General features: G+C 43.7%; 1 pseudogene; it reads right to left on the bottom strand.

Annotated features, from left to right (window-relative positions):
• Positions 1-3,402: 3,402 nt before the first annotated feature.
• On the bottom strand, positions 3,403-4,346 carry LOC147457723 (uncharacterized; annotated as a pseudogene).
• Positions 4,347-5,805: the final 1,459 nt, after the last annotated feature.

The following is a 5,805-nucleotide window of genomic DNA, read 5'->3' as shown; positions in this document are numbered from 1 at the left end:
CTTTTTCAATGGCTCATAAGCATGGTCACACTCCGCGGTCCAGTGAAACTCAATAAGAAGTTTGTACAATGGATAAATTATCTTGACAAAGTTTAAAATAAACCGTCGGTAATAACCAACATGGCCGATGAACCTTTGAAATCCTTTATAGTTTGTAGGTGGTGGCAATTCAGCAATGGCTTTAATTTTGCTTTCATATGTGGAAATCGCATTTTTGAACACTGTATGCCCTAAAATGACTCCATGTTTAACCCAAAGCTGGCATTTGAAAGGGTTTAAGGAGATGCGATACAATCTGCACTTCTCAACACTTTTTGTAAGCATGATAGATGTTCTTTCCAAGAGGAATAAACACAAAGTCATCTAAGAAAGCTTCGCAAAACTCCCTCAAATATTCTCTAAAAGCAGTGTTTATTAATCTTTGAAAGGTAGCAGGGCATTGGTTAAGCCAAAAGCCATAATACAAAATGCAAACACTCCAAATTTGGTTATAAAGGATGTTTTAGCTTGGTCCTCTAGCACAATTGTAGCCTGAGTACCCATCTAAAGAGCTATAAGCTTCCTTCCCTGCAACTCTGTCAAGCACATGTTCTGAATATGGAAAGGGGTAATGGTCCCTCCTAGTGGTAGCATTGAACTTCTTGAGATCCACACACACTTTGGGTTTCCCATTATTTTTTGGCACAATCACTATTGGAGACACCCATTCTTAGTGCTCAATAGGGGATATGAATCTGCATTTCACAAGCTTTTCAATCTCTTCTTGAACGATCTTTGCATATTTAGGATTCATTGGGTAGGGTCGTTGCTGAACTGGTTTAGCCATGATATTCATGGAGATTGTGTGTTGCACCATGGAAGGTGGAACACCTTTGATATCATGATATGTCAAAGCAAATATATCCCTGAATTCCTTGAGAAGTTCTTTAAATACACATTCCTTAGTCTCTGTCAGGTCTTGGGCAATGAAAACAGGTTTGGACTCTTCCCCTGGGTCTGCTACCTCTATTTCCTTTAGCTAGACCATCATAAACTCCATTGCTTCCATCGATAGGTTTTCTTTGAGCCTTTATATACACAACCTTACGTTCCTTTTTGGTATAGGATTTGAAATGTTCAGGTGCAGGGTGTAAGTCTATGGGGTCCTGTTGTTCTTGGACTATGATTTCACTTCCGATTCCTTTTGTTGTCTCCTTACAATACGGCTCAACTTTCGCTTCTCTGTAGCCTCTAGTTTTGTGATGTCAATGGGTTGTGGACTATACCACATAACGCTTTGAAGATATTCACTCCATTTATCTACCAACTTCCGATGAGAATCACATGCCCCTATATAATTAATCCATTCTGCGGTAGATTTCTTTTCATTTATTCTAGCATGCACATTTTCTCGATATTGTTGTCTCTTATATCTCTTAATCTTCTTGTCTAATTTTCAATTACGGCCGATCTCTAATGAAGAGTCACTAGATGAATCACTACTTGTGTCTTCTGCTCCCTTGGATAGATTGTCATCTAGGGTACCACTAGGCCCTGGATGGTTTGTCCCCACATTTGCACTAAGATTTGACTCAGATTATTTGTCCTCACAGTCAATTGCAATTGATGATTTTGACCCCAAATCGTGTGGGCTATAGTCTTGTGAGACGCTACTGGTTCCAATGCCAGCCAAACCTTCATCTTGTAGGTCATCAAAAGCTATATGCATTGCTTCTAGCATATTTAAGGGTACGAGTGGTGGCATTTCATTCCCCTTAGGTGTTACCCAGCTCGCCCCCCTGTTTCCTCAAGTGTCTATGGTTGCTGCTAAGTGGACCCAATCCACATTTTCCGACTCAGTCATCCCAGGTAGTACATCCATATAAGGAGAATCTTCCCCAACATCAGTGTACATGTGTAACAATATTGCAATGGGGCCGAGTGAATTGTGGTGTCAGATCTATGATCAATTATAAACCTGTTTCCTAGAGGATGTGCTCAACCATTTACAAGATCCACTTGAATAACATAATCTTGGAACTGCAAGTAGACATGGCTTTTAGACCGGTCATGCACCATTTTTGCTTCCCTCATGAAAGGATGTCCTAAGATCATCTCATATGCCATAGTGTGCTTGGAGAAATCCATAATAATGAAAGTATTTCTTATTTTATGTCCAAAGACCTTGATCTTGAGATCTTCTAGCATCCCAATAGGTTTAACAATAGACCCATTGGCCATCTTTACTACTATGGTTGTGGTCCCAAGGTGAGGTCTTCCCATAGTTTCCCAGCAATTTTTAGTCACAATGCTAACCCCAGCGCCACCATCAAGGATTCCCTTCACAATTAATCCCTTGGTAGTGATTGGTATGGTTGCATTGGATTCATCGCCCTCAAAGTATTGCCCCAACTTGTTAATATGTATTTCTACAACAAGGTTCTCATCTAGGTTGGGTTGTGGATCTAAGTGTTCCTCCTCTATTGGCATCTCCCTAGCTCCATCCATCTGTGCAAATTGTGGTAGCCCGACCTTCAGTTCTCCATTGAGGAAAGCTCGAAGAATAGCTCAGGGTCTCCATATAGTTTGGACACGATGGTGGTTCTAACTTCTGAAGCCATGAAATCCATCAAGTTGGCAATATTTAACGACACCTTTTGAGCTTCAGTCCCTTGACGTGGGGAAGATGGGATCTCCATTTCTTTGATAGGGTCAGGTAGTCCCTCTATAAACATTCTTTTCAACAAAAAGTGAGTCCACCCACTTTCCCGTGACTTTTAAGTCAATTTCTTCTTGGATGACACTAGGTATGGTTGGGGGTTTATGGATGTTGTGAGGTTGTTGTTGTGTAGGGAACAATGTGTGTAATCTGGATCTTCCTAGGTGCTCGTTCTAGATCCCTTTGGGTATCTTCTACCAAACTCATTAATTGCTTGACTCGTTCGATCTCCTCTGTAGGGTTTGGATGAGTTCTATCTTCTTCTTGGATCCTGGCCATTGTGGCTCATGACGATGGAATGGGGGAAATGGGAACACACACAGTACACAAACTAGATGCCTCTCTATAGTCCAATAGATATCTAGCACCCCAAGCCACTCGAATAGACTCACACACACTGTATTTTCTGTATGGATTTACTAGTAAGCTCGTAAATTGCACAATTCACGACTACACCCGCCTAGCTATATGCACCTTAACAACACAAACTCGCCAATAGCTTAACGCATAGCACACACCTCAAGCAATATAACATAGCGGAAATTATTCCCTCCCATCTCCTGCTCTCTCTTGCACTCACACATGCTCTCTCTCTCTCTCTCTCTCTCTCTCTCTCTCTCTCTTTGGCTATACACAAACTCCAAGGGTCCACACACAAGCCCCGAGCTTTGAGCACAAAGGAAGACTTTAAGACACAATAGATGGAGTGGGCAAAATAATGAGCTTTTGATTAGAGTTACGATAATTTTTAATGGGACATATACAGATACGATTGAGGTCAGCCCCTACACGTATGGCCTTCCTTCAACACACCCGGTCGCTCCTCCTTCCAAAAGAGTTGGCGGCCCTCAGCCCGTGATTTCCCTGCAGTGAATTTTCAGCCCTCTAGGAATAGCCCTTACAATTGATGGTTTTCCCTCTGCTTTCTCAAGTTCCCATCGTTCTACCTCCTCTTGCCCTTGGCGTTCTCTTTCTTGATCAGCTTGTAGGGCAGCTCGACAAGGAGACCCCTTTTCCGGTTCAAACCCCAAAGCCAAGGCCTTCTGTTGCCTTCTCTGCTCCAAAGCTGCTTGCCTTTTAGCAGCCTCACTGGCAGGCCTTGCTGCAACTCCTTCCTCCTCTCTCTTTCTTCTTTCCGCTGATGGATTCTGGTGGCTCTTCAGCCCCCTGATCGACCCCTTTATTGTAGTGCTACTTACTAGCTGCAAAGGGGATGGCTCCACTCAGGCCGCCTCTCTCCCCAAGCCAACCTCGTTGATGGCCTCCGCCTCCTTGCTTGCAGCAATACCCCCCACAACACCTTCGTCCTCTGCCCTTTCTAGGTCGTTGATGACCCTGGCGGCTCCTCAGTCTCCCCTGGCTTCTCAGGCTCTTCTCAATCTAATGCCCTCCCTTGTCACTCCCTTGCATGGCCGTTTTCTTCTGCCTCTACCCACGCACTTGGCAACCTCCCCCTCTGGCGCAACTTTCCCTCTTCTGCTCACATGCTGTGGATGACTTCTCGTATGCATGACTTCCACCTATACACAGGATGGATTTTAGCTCGTTGGTTGCTTCAATCCATGCACCACTTGGTGGCCTCGAACTGCATGGCTGCCCCTTCATCGACTTTCCCTGCTCTAGCCCGCCCTCTGGTGGCGCCAACCTAAACACAACAGCTCGTTCTGTTTTTTTTTTTAAAGCATGGAGTTATTTTAGAACTAAAGCTTTTTTTACCTTGCGACTTAGTGGTCACTCCCACTGGATGCCGATCACCTCCAAAAGCTTTGAAGAAATTACCTTTGTTTGAAGACGACCCAACTTTTATGGTCGCTAGAAGATAACAATTGGCCTTCGAGAACCAAACCATCTCTTTGATACTCGGAGATATTGCCGCTACAAGCATTGGATGCTTCAACCCTCAATGTAACCACGGTAGATGGCCTCGTCCTAGCTTCAACCTGAAATGGATCTCCAGTAACCAAATGATTGAATCATAGAGCAACCGGATAGCATGTTTAGCATCTGCAAGCATAGCGATCATTAGAGATTAAAAACCAATCTTTGACCTGCTAATTTCCACGTTTGGCATACACATCATGATCAAGCTTGCCGCTACCGGCATCTGGTATTGACTTCACCGCCTCGACCTGTATCTGCATGACTCCATACCAATGCAAGAACCATTCTACTAGACCAACATAACTTTGTTGCACCAATGATCTTCCTTGTTGCCTTCTTTCTTAGTGGTCATTTTGGTCTCCATGGTTTCACCTGAATCATAATCCTCTTCAACGTCGTTCATATATACGGGGTCGTCACTAGTCTCTATGTTGGTCTTTGAATTGGGGTCTGACTTCGCTACTTTTTGTGATCTCTTCCTTCGTGTTTTGTTATTCTTCTGAGATTGGGCAATTGATGTCGTGTCTCTCTCTTCAAGAATATAATTTTGTTTTTGGAGCATCGATCGTGTGAGCACATTTACTGGTACCACATGTGTACTTTGTGATGGCTCCTTGGTAACCTCATCAAGTTTAATGGCATGATCTTTGGCGCATTTGGATTATTTAACATTGGACAATCAAATGATCTATGCCACATCAATTACACATGAGTATCGGCATTGTAGACTTGCTCGCTTGATTGGTTTGCATTAGTGTGGCGTTCTTTTGTAGCCTAATAGGACACTCGGACACACGATGTGGACCTCCACACTGATAGCATTGAAGAGGTGGTCTCTTGGCAGTGTAATTGATATTCTGGCCTCTTGCAGCAAGAGCGGCTACTTGATAGACAGGTTTGACTTGTCCCAATAGTCCTCCATGTAGTATTGTGGACTTTCTTCAAGCACATCAATCCCATAGGCAATATTAGGGTCTATATCTTCCTCACTGCCTTCCAAACAAGCAAAAGATGACTCACAACCCACTTGATTCACAGAAGTGATTCTCGGATATGGTGGTTGCGGTCCTAGCACTGGAGGTGGTAAGGGTGTTGTTTGAAAAACATTTTGGGCCCTAGGGAGTTGTGACGTTTGTTCAAAAGGTTGGGGCAATGCAGGTCAATGAAGCAACTAAGGTCAATGCAGGTCAATGAAGCAGTCGTGAGCAATTGGCTCAAGTGTTTTT

The sequence above is a fragment of the Adiantum capillus-veneris genome, chromosome 5 (assembly GCF_014529385.1).
Source record: "Adiantum capillus-veneris isolate H3 chromosome 5, ASM1452938v2, whole genome shotgun sequence".
NCBI lineage: Eukaryota > Viridiplantae > Streptophyta > Polypodiopsida > Polypodiales > Pteridaceae > Adiantum > Adiantum capillus-veneris.
Note: the sequence above shows the minus strand (reverse complement) of the source record. Positions and strands in the feature narration are given on the sequence as shown.